Source organism: Lepidothrix coronata, unplaced genomic scaffold, assembly GCF_001604755.1.
Source record: "Lepidothrix coronata isolate B3197 unplaced genomic scaffold, Lepidothrix_coronata-1.0 Scaffold60, whole genome shotgun sequence".
NCBI classification, from domain to species: Eukaryota; Metazoa; Chordata; class Aves; order Passeriformes; family Pipridae; genus Lepidothrix; species Lepidothrix coronata.
In genome coordinates, this window is record NW_016690240.1 from 2,276,411 (window position 1) to 2,292,071 (window position 15,661).

The 15,661-nt window shown below is 40.6% G+C and overlaps 1 long non-coding RNA gene across 1 annotated transcript; it reads right to left on the reverse strand.

Annotated features, from left to right (window-relative positions):
- Nucleotides 1-2,545: 2,545 nt before the first annotated feature.
- On the reverse strand, nucleotides 2,546-6,511 carry LOC108498507. Its single transcript, XR_001875190.1, has 3 exons — nucleotides 6,380-6,511; nucleotides 4,597-4,804; nucleotides 2,546-2,648 (listed from the first exon to the last, which is right to left on the reverse strand). It is a non-coding gene; the product is annotated as an uncharacterized LOC108498507 (long non-coding RNA).
- Between the last annotated feature and the right edge of the window lie 9,150 nt (nucleotides 6,512-15,661).

The window sequence follows — 15,661 nt, forward strand, 5'->3', positions numbered from 1 at the left end:
TGGCAAGTTTATAGCAAACGCAGAAAATACAGGCCAAAAAATGCACACAGTGTCATTATCATTAAAATAATTTTATTTTAAAAATATTTTCACTTAATTCTCATCCTGAACAGCTGGTGATATCTGTAAGTATATTGTAACTATAAACATATACACTATGCCAATCTGGCTAAAGTAAACGTTCAGTGCATTTGATGAAATCACACACTTGGAGTAACTGCTGGTTTTCCACTGTGAAAAGCACATTTTTACATATTCCAGAAACTAAGTACATACCTCATTCCATAAATACTTCAGTGACTCTTACACTGAAGTTTGCCCACGGGAGAGCTGGCGTTGCCTCTGGTGCTAAAATGGCTGATAAAGAACTTAAAATAAATATATCATTGATGAAGGGTGGATAATCAATCTTCAAACTAGAAATCAAATTAAATGGACTATTTCTAAATGAGTTCATTTTACTGTTGTGTTACATATAAGGCAGCAATTATAACCCTATAATCTATTTTCATTTTCTTGGCCTTTTATCCAGGACAAATCAAGAGAAGTTAATGTGTTAGATAATGTGCTTCAGTAATATGGCTTGGTTGGTTTGGTTTTAATTGGTCTGTCAATACCTTCCAGAGGCTAAGGATTCTGGAGGTATAAAATATGCATTTTGTGCAATTCAGGTATGCATTTTGTTAAGATGTAGACCTGAAAATTTTGTAGGTTTAGAAATTAAGATTTAGAGAATAATGTGTTCATGTGGCCTAAAGGCTTGTATTATTACAAAGACATAGGAGTGCAATGTTGGTATATGTATTGTGTTATGTTAAACAGTGACAAGTTCTGTGGCACCCATACTAGATGACTTCTAGTAGCTCTTTGCCCTTCCACATCATCACAGAGCCTGCAGAACGGGCAGAAATGTGGGGCAGGCTAAAGGACAGGCTTTTTGGTTGGACCAGCTGTCCAAAACCCTAATCTAAGTGGTTTTAGGGTTAGGAACCGCTCCAGGGGAAAAGGGTGTGGATACACACTGTGGATGCTGTGTCATTCCTCTGAACCCTATCGCATGAGAAGTTGCCCTGTGTGCCAGGGTGAAAACAGCCCCCCTCTCCAGAACAACATGAGCTATACATCCTCTGCTGCTGTCAAGACACTTCCATGCACAAAAGGTGATATGGGAAAGTGAAGTGTGGCTGGTGCTCAGATGCAACTTCTTCCCCCTTTCTTTAGGATGTTTCCATGGTCTTTCAGCTGTTTTCTTTAACCATAACACACCGTAATAATATGGTAATGTGTTTTTCCAATTTCATAGATTACTTTCTGTGAAAACTGGTTCCGTGGGTGCAGAGATGGGCTGAAACTGCTCTGCCAAATACAATGCCCTGGGTGATGGGAAAGCTGAATTTTGGTCTAGCTCTCACACTCATAATTCAGGTCACCTCTCATTAACCAAATGAAATAAAGAAAACAGGAATGCTGGGAGAAGGCAACACTATTGTGTTATATCCTTCAGTAATAAGATGCAAAACAGCTTGGTAGCCAAACTAAAAATTTCTATGGTCCCAAGGAGGGAATATTTGCTATTGCAAAGTTCACTGGTTGCACACATGGACTGCCATGCTGGAGTGCAGGATTTGGGTCCATACCACAAGCTTGGTACTTGCTCATGATCCTTTCTCAGTATGTCTTTTGAGAGGGAAATGGGTTCACTTTCATTTGTTTAATTTTAATGAAAGAGATGGCTGTGGAAAAAAACAAGGCTTATTCTTTAATAGTAATAAAAGTAATTCTCTTTAACAGCTTATTCTTTAAGCTTATTCTTTAAGCTTTTGTGATGCCTGATTAAAATACTACCTAACAACCCATTTCTATAAATAATTAATATCTTGACTTCAGCAGAGTCTGTGGATGAGGAAAAAAATCTCCAGGATTTGGCCCTGAAAGTGCATTTTCTCCAGGTTAACATTTTTGGTGGGGTCTAGGGGTTTTGTGTTGTTGTTGTTGTTTCTTGGGGGTTTTGTGTGGTTTTGTTTTGTTCTTTTTTTTCTTTAATAAATAGCTGTATTACCTAGATTACTGCCTTTCAGGTCAAGTCTATGTAAACAACTCATAATAATGATTTTGCCTATCATAATGTTTTTCTCCCTAGAATAGTGTTATTAAAAGGCAGATGAAGTACATTACAAATCTCATTACATTTCCTGTAAAGCTAGCATTATATATCAGATATGGAGACATAGATAGCGATACAAATTGCTAAGGGTAGCATCAGTAAGATTTTGCTGAATCTGGCCCTCTCTTCAGAGAGCTCTGCCTGCACAGCAGCAACCATACATGAGGACTGCCACTCAAAAGTCTGTTCCTTCTGCAATTAGATTTTTTTACCTTGTAATTTCTATTCTTATAACATTAATTGGAAAGGCATTCATTGTGGATAACAAGGTGTAATTAGTTCTCTTCAATAAATCTTCATTGCCTCCCATAAATCTAGTATATTCAAGTCTTCTGAAACCATTAGTTTTTTTTAAAGAGGTCAATGTATTTATTAATTTCCTGTGTATGAGCCTGTGAATGATAAAATAGGAAACTGGACGTACAAATTCTACATTCTTCAGATGATGTTGTGATTCTTCTTTTCTTGATGAACTCTAGGGTTTCTAGAATAGAAAGTACATATGAAAAGGAGTGTGGCAGGCTTTTGAACTGAAAAGTACAGAAATTTCCTGATTCTCATAAAAAGCATACCTTTCATTAAGAATTTTTTTAACCTTATCAATAACTTTCAATAATTAAGCTTTTTAATTACCTCATCCAACCATGAGAATATTTTGTGTTAAATTAATAAACTCCTTCTATGGATGTTAATTTAGGCTCCTTTACTAAATGCAATACCCAGCTACGGAAAAGGGTGGACCATAATTTGAATAGTAAAAAATGTATTAATGTCACTAATTCTATTTCAGGAGATACTAAAGTCAGAATGGATTACTGAAAGAAATAACTTTAAAGGAAAGAAGACTTATTATAATTTAAATTGTGAAAAATTCTTAATGCCACTAATTCCCTCTCAATTTCTTTTTGTGTAACAAGCCATTTATCATTAGGATCATTTCAGTCAGTTGTGGTGATAAATGGGTGCTGATTAAATAAGTGGATAAATCAAGGCTTCTAGTACTGGATGTAAGAACAGCACTAAAACCTGTACCTCTATTTTCCTTTTGAGTTCTGCGGCAAAAATTGGTGTCCTTTTTTTCTTAGATATTAGTTCCCTGAACATGTGTTAGTCTGAAGTCTCCTGGCAAACACAGGTCTCTCATGCAAACTCAGTGACTCTTTTCACCAGTGGTGTACTCTGTGTCTGCACTTCTAGATGCTGTTGAATCCTACTGGAGGATATATTTTTATACATAAGGAATACCTAAGCACTGTCTCCTACTTAAGAAGAGATGAAACAGTTAATTATTTTCTATTGTTTGTATCATATCAACAATAGGAATTTCTTTTTTTTTTGTCTAAATGCCAGGGATGGAGAGGGCTTTGCCATTTACAGGCTCCAGCCCATGAAGGTTGAGTGTGGGTTACCTCATTCTAAAGCTTATTCCCTTCACAAAGCTGCAGGCTCAGTAAGTGACAGAAAGTAAGCACGTCTCTGAAAGATGTGTGGCCTATTTCTCTTCTCTCAAAATAAAGTGAAGGAGACCTGCACAAGCTCATTTTCCTGAAGTTTGGCATCTGATGGAATCCTCTGAGTCTGAAAGGAGAGGGGCTTGTCAAGGCTCAGCTATTACGAGCATTGAGAGCTTTTTTGAACTACTCTGAGCTTTCAGGTTTGTTCGTCATCAAAGAGCTCCACATCCCTCCTAGCCACTTCTCACAGCAAAAGCTGCAAAAAGAAAGGGAGAATTACTGGAGACAGGTCTGGGATATTCTGATACCTGCGAGAGGAGCTGATGCTATTTTGCTGCTTCTCTGCATCATCATTTCACCTAATATTGTTCCCTTCTGGGTGTCCACGTGTAAGGCACAAAGAGGAACTCCTTTCTATAATCTAAATTACTAATTCATCACCAGCTGTTTCCTACACACATTTTTCTCTGAGGTGGTGGGAGAGAGGGCACAGACATGCCCTTGATGGTGTAATGCTCTCAGGTGAGACATTAGCAGGTGAATCTACATCAGAATTTTAACCCAGACCAGGAACGTAGGTTTGAAGTGATGGTCCTGGTGGTCCCCACTCACTGCAGTGTAGGTTGTGTCACAGCAAAGCCACCAAGAGTGTGAAGGCGATTCCCTGAAGGAGATTAAACCAGATGTGTCTCAGCTGCACACCTAACATGCCCCAGTGTGGACCTGGGGATCAGACTAGCAGTTATCACCCTTAAATTGTGTCGTGTCAATGGCAGGTCCCCAGCATCAGTGGTTTTGTTCTACAAAATCTGTGTTTATTGAGTTTGTTACTTATTAAAGCAGACATAGTCTGTCCAGTTCACATACTGATCATTATGGCAGCTTGTGATCTGTGGTCAGAAAGGTGTCATCCTGCTGGATGGTTTGGCAGGGAGGATCAGAGTATGTCCCTCATTCACAACACAGACCACAATGTACCTTGAAGCATCCATGGGATATCCTGTGACTGCAAGAATTGGAAATGTTCTGAATTTCTCCTAATTTTTCCTCTGCTGCATTAGAAGTATCACAATTGGTCTTTTCCTGGCATGAAAAATGGCCCTTTGATTGAAGTCTGTGTTGCAGTCGATGGGCACTGGATTCAGTGATCCTGCAGATTCCATCCAGCCCTGATCTCTGCTGCCACCTGTACAAATGCCAGAGAAGAATAGATGAAAACACCCTTGGAGTCAGGACTGTAGATCAAGAACTAATGTTGATGCAGGGTGCTGGACTTGCTTTTTCACAAACTTCTTAGTATGGTGGTCTTCAGCTACCTTAGAAAGCAGAGACTGCTGACATAAACACTGTTTTGCTGACATTGTAAGGAAGCTGATCTTGAGACACAATCTATGTCCATCTCCCAAGTGCTCAGGGCATTAACAATTTTGTAGCTGAGCAATTTCCATGAATTTTTTCCGAGTCTTTAAAAAATGTCACTCTGACTCAGTGTTGCTGGTTTGCTATGAGAGGGAAAATGCCTGTCTTCAGCCTCGCTATTTTCAGCAGCCTCATATAATATATCATAAAGAGACTTTTTTATTCCTAGAAAAGATACTTCTGGAATTTATCTCTCCTGACAAAACGATGCCCAAAGCCAGTAGCATTTCTAGTGTTATGAAGTGGCTTTCCCTCCACGCTTTTTGAAAGTGGAAAAGAGTTCTGTCTCCATCAACTGCAATTACTTCATTTCTCTCTTCCTTAACAGAAGCCTTGTTTCCCCATCAAAGCACAATTGTATTTTAAGCAACAGGACAAAACATATCAATGAATCTGAAGTGACAATATAATGCAGCTAGAAATTTGCTAAGATCTTTTGTAGTTACCTAACTTTGGAGAATGATAGAAATTAGAGTTCATTACAGATGTCCCTCAAACCACTTTCAGCTATGAAGGTGCCAGTCAGCTATGGGATGTCCCTATGAGCCCTTTGCAGTACCCAGACATACTCTGAGCATCCCTGGAGGTGCCCAGCTGCCTCAGGAGCTACCCATCCCACCTAGTTTGTCCCCAAGTGCAGCCCTGCTCAGACTCTCTTGACTCTGGCTCTGACACTACTTATATTGTGATATATCCATCCTGGCAGGCTCAATTGCTCTTTACAAATTGCTCTTGCAGGTTGGGAAATTGAGAAGGAGCCATTTAGAACAACCTTCTGGTGACTGGCAACTCAAGGATAATTTTACATCTTCCAGTTCCTCCCACTGCTTTTGCAGTATGCATGTGTGGGTCTAGCCCCAAGATGCAGAGCTGTGGTGATTTCTTTGCAAAATTCTTTGTTTTCATCTAATAGTTGCATGTTGCCTGTTCTGCAGTGGGTTATTCTCCAGTCTGACCACAAATGAGCTCCTCTCATCTAGAGCAGACCATCCTGTCCACTTGCATGATGAACAGGTCTCTTAAATGCAGTGCAGTGGCAGAACATCATCCTCTTCTTTCTATTTGCCTCTATTTCTATTAGTGCAAACCCACTCTTGTTTCCTTAGTATTTCTCTAGGAAATATTCCTTTGAACAACTGTCACCTAGTTTCCTTGTACTCTCCACAGACCTGTGAATATTATAAACTTTCCAAGTTCTACTACTTCATTATTTAGCTGGGTATTAACACAGAAAATACAGAAAACAAGACCAGACTAGGCCCTGGGAGGTGATCCAGTCCATCAGTCTGCCTGAGGCAGGATGACCTGTACTTATGTCATTCCTGGCCTATATTTGTCTAACCTGTTCTTAAATGAAACTTTTAGCCTTCCTGGGAGCTTAGGAATCTCCCATATGGGAGATTGCCAGCAGGGATATAACCCTGCCTATATACAGCTCTGTGGTATGTTGACAAATGCATTCATTTCCCCTTCCTGAGAGCAACCAGACCCTGAAACGCAGGTGAACGTAAGACACCTATGACATCACCATGCTTTTGCCTGTTTTGTTTGGGCTGTGGAAAGAGCTAGGTTGAAAACTGTGTTCTTCTCCATCTGGACTGTGCTGTGCTTTTTTCCTCCCTGTTAGATGTTCCTCTCCTTTTGTCTGCCACTTAAAAATGGTGGTAAATTTAGCTTTGAGGAGTCAAATAATCACAGAACCAGAGAATATGCCAAGTTTTAAGGGATCCACAAGGATCATCAAGTCCAACTCCTGGCCCTGCACAGGACCATCCCCAAGAGTCACACCATGTGCCTGAGAGTATTGTCCAAAAACATTTTGAACTCTGGCAGGCTTGGTGCTCTGACCACTTCCTTAAGGAGCCTGTTTCAGTTTCCAACTACCCTCTGGGTGAAGAATTTCTTTCTAATCTCTAACCTAAAGCTCCCCTGACACAACTTCAGGCCATTCCCTTGGGTCCTGTCACTGGTCACCACAGAGAAGAGATCAGTGCTTGCCCCTCATCTTCCCCTCATAAGGAAGTTGTAGACTGCAGGGTGGTCTCTTCTCAGTCTCCTCTTCTCCAGGTTGAACAGACCAAGTGACCTCAGCCACTCCTCATACAGCTTCCCCTCAAGGCCCTTCACCATCTTCGTTGACCTCATTTGGACACACTCTAATAATCTTATATTGTCATGCCCAAAACTGCCACAATATTCAAGGTGAGGCTGCACCAGTGCAGAGCAGAGCAGGACAATCCCCTCCCTCGACCGGCTGGGAATGCTTTGCCTGATGCCCCCCAGGACACCATTGGCCCTCCTGGCTGCCAGGGCACTGCTGACTCATATTCAACTTGCCATCGACCAGGACCCCCAAGTCTCTTTCCATGGCAATGCTTTCCAGCATCTCATCCCCCAGTCTGTCTGTATATCCGGGGTTGCCCCATCCCAGGTGCAGAATCCGGCACTTTCCCTTGTTGGACTTCATATGATTGGTGATTGCCCAGTCCTCTAATTTGTCGAGGTCTCTCTGCAGGGCCTTCCTGCCCTTGAGGGAGTCAACAGCTCCTCCCAGTTTTGTGTCATCTACAAACTTGCTTAGTATCCCTTCTATTCCTGCATCCAAGTCCTTTATGAAGATGTTGAAGAGCACAGAACCCAAGATGGAGCCCTGTGTTACCCCACTAGTGACTGGTCACCAGTCTGATGTTACTCCATTCACTATTACCCTCTGTGCTAGACCTGTGAGCCAATTGCTCACCCACCACATGATGTGTTTATCCAGCTGTGTGATGGACATTTTGATGGCAGCGTCATCAATAACAGTCCATGCTGTTATTCAGCACTTCTCCACAGCTAAGGATTCATGTTCGGGTGCCTGCTATGGGAAAAATGCCTCGCTGGTTTTACCCAGTCAGCATTTCAGATATACACTGATAGCTATGTGAGCATAAACAAGACTGGAATAACTGCATGCTTGAAACGTCTCCTTTTCATCTGTGCTTCTAAAGGTTTCTGCCAGCAGCTCCTGAGATCTCTTTTAGCTACTGTAGTTCATAGAATCACAGAACTGCAAAACTGTTTGGGTTGAAAGGGACCTTAAAGACCACCTAGTTCCAACACCCATGCCAGGGACAAGGATACCTTCCACTAGATCAGGTTGCTCAAAGCCCCATTCAAGCCCCTTTGCATGTTCTCTCACATGACTGGAGATCATCAACATCTTAATAAACACACATCTGAGCACTGCATCTTGAAGTCCCAGTCTTTGACGGAAAACTCAGTCTCCTGTCTCTTATAGAGAGCAGAGGGGACACCTTTGTATTTCAAGCTCTGCATTTTGGCATATTATTAACATTTTTTAGCATATTGAAGTAAAAGTAAAAGCAGGAAGCAGTAAAGCTTTATCTCTTTTCCCAGCTCATTTTGTCAGAAATATTTATAGTAGTTTGGCCCATAGTATTAATATTACAGGGCTTGGCTGATCCATTTGCATAAACAGGCAGCATGAAGTCATTAAATCAGTCTTGGTCCCACTGTCATTCACATCACATTGCCTTTCCACCTTTTTGTTGTGTGACTTCTTAAAAAAAGTATGTGATAGTATTGCTCCTCAATAGCAACCTGACTTTTGGCTAAAGTGTATAATTTTTTGTTAGTATTTATTAATTGCTATTACTTACATGCCTATTGCAAACTAGTGTTTTGTTATAAAAACAGCTAGTATGACCTGCATTAACCCAGCATAGGTGAGTTCCCAGACAAATTTTTTTGAGAAAACAGTTTATGATATGTTTTGCCTGGAGAAAAAAAATCTGCTCTAAAAGTTATTTGCACTAGTATTTCTTCTGTGTGCAGATTTTTACAACGCACAGTAGCACCGTCATCATGCACATGTGGTCTGGAAAGGCAACACTGTAGAGTCTGTAGTTTTATTGATTATGTTCAGTTTTAAATTATGGGGTGAAAAACCTAATGTGCAATACCCTGGACTATATAATTTACGCTCTGCAAATGAGGTATAAATGCTGCTCTGCTGGGCCCCATTAATGATTTTTGCACAAGGGTGAATTATTACAGAAGGGGCAAGACAGTATGAACTGGCCTTCCTGTTATAGGCTATTATAATTTGGTTTCTCAGTTGTGAAATAAAGAGAGGAAAATTAACAGAGCAGAAATAATTTTTTTTCTGTGTGTGTGTGAATAGAAACTGGGTACATAGGGAACATTTCTGCAAATGAAAGAAAATGTGCTTTGGTTATATTCAAGACCTTTTTATGTTTCTTTCCCATAAGTGATCTAGCAAATAAGTGCTTTGATTGTAATGTTCATGAGGAAGGTAAATCCCAGAGAAGTGTATGAAGAGTGCATGCTGATTTGCAAAGGGGTAGTCATACAGAAAACCCTGTATGAATGATCACTCTTCTCTATCCAGAATACATTGATGCCTCCATGTAAATGTCACCCATAAGAAAATCACCCTGAATGCTGGGCACTGATATTTGATTAATTACTGTTTTACAGGCAATGCATTTTTTACATAATTTCTCCACTAAATATTTCTGATTAAAAAGAAACAGGATTTTTAAGGTTTTGCTATGAGTGCCTTTGGGAGCATAATGCACTGACAAAGTAAACTGAAAAACCTTCAAATGTATCCCGGACTGTGGATGGAAAAAAATTGTAATATTTCAACTTGGGGAATCTTATGAAGCTTAACAATGATATCTAAATGGGTATCAAAGCTAATTTAAAGTTATAAAAATACACATAGGACACACGAACAGCAGTGGAAGATTTTGTTGTCTTTTTTGCTGAATCCTACAAATCTCAAGATCTGCACTTGTGTTTCCTGTAGAAGCAAAAGCTAAAGATATCTGAAAATAAAGATCTGAAATAGCTCCTAATATGTTTTCTCTATACAGAGACCGATGTGCACCCCTCCTATTTACTGAGGCCAGAGGTGATCTGGAGCTGCCACAACAAAGTACCTCCTCCTCTGGCAGCTCTCCGTGAGGCAAGAAGTGGAGGCTGCACCAAAACATAACTTCAAGATTGTCTTTGGCTCCTTGTCCTCTGCAAAATGTGTAGGCAGCATCTCACTACCACTGAGGGTGAATTCCTATTCAGGGTTTAAGTGCATATTGGGGGGTAGCTATTAATCCACAGGGCATTGCATTGCACTGGTCTCTACTAGGGAAAAACCCCTCCTTCTTTCATGCTGTTGAGATGGTTCAAGTCAGTTGAATTTACTATTTCCTTGAGAGACACTGTGCCATTTCACCATGTGATTAATTTCCTCTGCTATTTTGACAGAGTGTTTAGACTTTTATAACTTCATTTATAAAAGCAAGCAGTGACCACAATTTGCAGTTGACCTCAGGAGGAGCCATTAAGTGTTCAGAATTTCTAAAAAAAACCCCAAAACCAATGCAGGTAATTAGAGCACAATATGAGGATGGCTTGTGTCTTTGCCACCAAATTTTGACTGCAAAGGGAGGTGTCAAGCTGGGTTTCATATTAGGCTGAGTATACATTAATTCTGAGTAGACTGCTTTGCTTAAAAGAGCCAATCAGCCTGTTAAATTTTGTATGCATCCAGAGAAGCTGATAATTAGTAAATTATAAGTAAAGAAGTAATTTTGTACCTAGACTACATTTGGAAAAAGTGTTTCTTCAGAAAACTTGGCAAACTATAAAAGAAGATTCTTTTCTTTCTTTCTTTCTTTCTTTCCTCTCCTCCTAGTTCCACCTGGTGTTTCTGTGCGGTATTGTTTTCCTTAGCTACCTTCAATGTTAAATAATTCATAAGTTATATCTCTGGTGCTACTTACAGGCCTCCCCTCAAACCAATTTTCTCTCAATATTTCAGACCGATTTTTTCAATCCATGCTGCTAGAAAATATGAGTTAGTCTGTAGAAGTGCCTAACATAGGAGCATGTTGAGTAAGATCAGCATGAAGAGGATTGGGGCACAAGGTTCCCTAGGAAGGTGAACCCTGGTGTGAACTGGAAACATTGCAGCATTTCTTGAGCCAGGTATTTCCAAGCTGATGGAAGACAGAATACCATTTATGCTATTTTTTTTTTAATCTCACATAGTGCAATAAATAACCTGACAGCACTTCTTTATATACTGAATTTTGTCTTTTCCACCTTTTCAATGTCTGCGTATTGAAAATGCAGTGTTGATGTGCTGGAACTGTTATTACCAGGCACTTACAGAATGCAAGTACTTCAGCTTTTCTAGAGATGAGTCTGAATTTTAAAGATAAATATATACAGGAGAAGGATAAAAAGCATAGGAAGAAGCTAAATACCATTTTTCCTATTCCTCTTTGCAGGCACCAGGGAAGCAATTCTGCTAAATGACAGAAGGGAAGAACTATAGCTCCTATAGTGAGCACAATTTTGAAAGCTCCTCTGTAGGACATATTTCTCCATGTGCCTTGCCTAATTCCTTCTCTTCCTTGATGTGACATTAAAGTCAAGAAACCACAAAACTGGTTTTGGTCACATCAAATCAGCTATTGGAGAGGGGATAAGGAAAAATAAAGCCATGCCTTCTGTTCTTCCAAGAAATAAGTTCTGTACAAATCCTTTTAGCCCTGGATTGGAGAGTGACCAATACTCATTCTAGAAATCAAGTCCTCATAAATTGTTCAAATACTGCCTACGAACAAAACATGAAAAGATGTCTCCCTATGTAACAGACCACTCTATAATCCTGACAAGTGTGCCCTTATTAGAGCAGAACTTACCTCTTTATTTATTATTCATGAGTACAATATAGTGTCTTCAGAAATATTTTCTGCAGCAGGTAATCTAGCATGGAGAAACAAAAACACGTATGTCTAATTATAAGTGACATTGTAAAGATCCCGTAGCAGCATACTTCCTTGGCACGGGCAAGGTACTGCATTATAGATTAAAACAACACAAACATATTACAGTTTGTATAGTGTTTCACTGTCACTGGATGTATGTTGCTAAGAAACAAAACTGAAACATCTCTTTTGAACCTGAAGCCTCTTGTGTGTGTGGTATTGCATACGTAGTAAATGTTTTTCACTTTAGGAAGGATTAAATGCTAGGCCAAGAGAAGTAGGGAAGGTTCATTAGTCTTGCATATTTTCCAATCTACTGCCAATGAACCCAACCATTACAGTAGTAAAAACTATGTAAGGAGCTTCAGCATGTTCTAGGATGAAGTGCTGACAGCTGTTTGTTTGAATATTAATAAAGTCTATTGAGTTACTCCCTGCCTGTATTGTCTGTAGCCTGATACTGTGAAGACTTCTCTCTGTATCGAGTCTTTATGTTTCTAAGTACTTGCCTGTCTGAAAAGATGGTACTCATTTCATTCCTAGAGATAGCATGCCTCATTATAGAGAAAATTACAACCTTGTGCTCCATTAAACATTTATTTTGGCAGCATTATTGGTTGTCATTTTCCCTCTTTGATTTAAAGAAGTCAATGCTGATTGAAAGAGCACGTGTCTTCTCTCACATATGGTAATTAATCCTCATTCTTCCAAACTTTTGTAAACAAAAGTCAAAGTTATTCTTTGACCACATGCTAGAAAAGTTAACCCTCCTTTAAAAAAGAATAAAAATTATCAAGTCAGAAGCATGATACAGAAATGAAGAATTTTACAGTGCACAGTATTTTTTTGTGTGTTAACTGCAGATGGTTTGTTAACTTGAACATGCGTCAATTAGCTGATGGTGAAGCAGCAGTTTCTGCTGACTGGATGTGTTGGTTAAAGTTTGAGAAAAACATTGATAACACAATGGTTCAGGCCCTGCTGGGGAGGGGAGACCTAGCGTTTTCATTTGCAGAGATGAGAACCAGCCACCCAAGGACATGAACACAACTTCTCTGCCTATACATATAGGTGCAAGATGGGCCTCCAGAAAAAAACTGGGCTCCAGGCAAATCAGTTTTTTTGCCTGATTGTTCTAAGTGGAGTAATTGAATAACTCTGACTAAAATTGGAAGCATTAACCATCCCCAGCTGAACATGGTCCAGTCTCTGTGAGGGCACACAAATGCAAGAAATACAGATGTTAAGTGTAAGTTTACTGGCAACTTGGCCTTTGAAAGCAATTGCAACACAGCTAATTTTAAATTCTTAAAAATCTGGAAATTTGAAATGTATGGGTTAACCATAGCAATCTCTTCTTATTCCCCACAAAGGATTTCTCTAAAACAACTGGACAGGTGTTTCATTAGTGGTAGGACAGTGATGAAATAGTTTGTCCACTTTTTCTTGTGACAAGAAAATCATAACAGAGGAATAACCATGATGCTGTCCCTGGGCCTCTGCTAGTTGGTTGGCCTGACTGCAGCCATGTAGCTTTGCCAACTGAGGCATGTTCTCCTTGCAGCTGTGCTGTATCTGCAGTGAAGTACCACAGGAAGGGACTGCGGTGGGACACCTGGATGCCAGGTGTCCACCAAAGCTGCGCTGTCAATCCCCTCCTTAGCTGGACAGGGCAGAGAAAATACAATGAAAGTTTCACGGGTCGAGATAAGGGCAGGGAGAGATCACTCACTTGTTACCATCATGGACAAAACAGACTTGACTTGGGGAAATTAATTGAATCTATTACCAATCAAATCAGAGTAGGATAATGAGAAATAAAATCAAATCTTAAAACCACCTTCCCCTCACCTTTCCCTTCTTCTGTGCTTTAACTTCATCCCCTGTTTTCTACCTCCCCTCTTCCAGTGGTGCAGGGGGACAGGGAATGGAGGCTGCAGTCATTTCATCACACATTGTCTTTGCTGCTCCTTCCTCCTCAGAGGAAGGGCTCCTCATGCTCTTCCTTGATCCAGTGTGAGGTCCGTGCCACAGGAGACAGTCCTCATGAATTTCTCCAATGTGAGTCCTTCTCATGGGCTGGAGTTCTCTCCAAACTGCTCCAGCATGGGACTCTTCCACGGGGTGCAGTCCTTCAGGAAAAGACTACTCCAGCATGGGGCTCCCATGGGGTCACAAGTCCTTGCAGCAAGCCTGCTTCAGTGTGGACTCCTCTCTCCACAGGTCCTGCCAGGAGCCTGCTCCAGCACAGGCTTCTCATGGGTTCACAGCCTCTTTCGGGCATCCACCTGTTCTGGTGTGGGGTCCTCCAGGGGCTGTAAGTGGATATCTTCTCCACTGTGGACCTCCATGGACTGCAGGGGGACAGCCTGTCTCTCCATGGTCTTCACCACAGGCTGCAGGGGAATCTCAGCTCTGGCACCTGGAGCACCTCTTGCCCCTCCTTCTTCAATGACCTTTGTGTCTGCAGGGCTGTACCTCTCACATACTCTCAACCTTCTATCCATATGTAGTTGCCCAGGGCTCCCCCCTCACCCCCTTCTTAAATACATTATCCCAAAGGTGCTACTGCCCTCACCTTGGTCAGCAGCAGGTCCATCTTGGAGCCAGCTGACATTAAAAAAGCTGGCTTCATGAGACACAGGGGAAGCTTCTAGCAGCCTCTCACAGAAGCCACATTTGTAGCCCCACTGCTACCAAAATCTGGCCATGCAAACCCAATATAGAGACTCTGTCAGATATCCTCAGAATGCTGTCAATTTTATGTGTGAATTAGTGGGAAGAAATCAACTAACTGGAAAAAACATTTTGATAAATGGAGTAAATTAATTAATCATTAATTGAATTATCTTTTTCTCAATTTTTAAGAAAAATCTGACTTGCCAAGTGAAGAAAATGTAATCAAATTTATGATCAATGAAGAAGATAAAAGAAATAGAATGTGTGTTTTTATCATCTTACAAAACTGTAATTGACTCCTAGAGAGGGCATGACCTGAAGAAGTTCCTCAGGACTAGAATAGTATTCCTCTTCAGCCTTTGATGCCATCAAGCTCATTTCCACGAAAATTAAAAGCTCCTTTGCATCATTTATGTCAAATCTACTGCAAAGAAGGTAGTCTCATAAATGCTCAGGGTCCTAAAAATAGTTACAGTTAAAAGCTGAAGTTTTAATTCTATAAAAGCCCAAGATGCACCTTGAAAGCCATGTCAAAAGCCATGTTCTACAATCCCACTGGAAGGGCAGTGGCCTTGCCAGAAGGGCTGGATGTGTAGTAAGAGCTGCGCAACAGAAACACCTGGTCTGCCTCTGTCCAAATCTTAAAAAAAAAAATCCCAAACTACCAGGAATGTGATAAAACTTGCCAGAAAACTGCAGTGGTTTGATAGGCTGTCATGCCGAGACTGGCAACAAACAGCATGTTTTCTCAGAGGAAGTGCCATTTTAATTCATAAATTAAGTGAAACAAAACCACAATATAATACAGTAATTTTCCTAATGTATAGAGTTTTAACATTTATCTGTCATTTTTATGGTCAAAATTTTTTGTTTACTTTTTTTTCCTGGGTTCTTTTTTTGCCTGGATGAGTTTTATAAAGACACACTGATTATACAGGCAAGGTGCAAGGGAGGGGACAGAAGAGCCAACCAGGGCTGTTAGGGAAGATAAGGCAGGACAGCTGCAGGGCCTGCCTGAGCATTTGCTCCCATTCCACTGCACTATTAAACACATACCTTTCTGACCTGTGGCCTACACGACCAGCATGCACTTAAAGAGATAGCAGAGGTACCTGCATGTCCTCCTCTCCTTCCTGGTT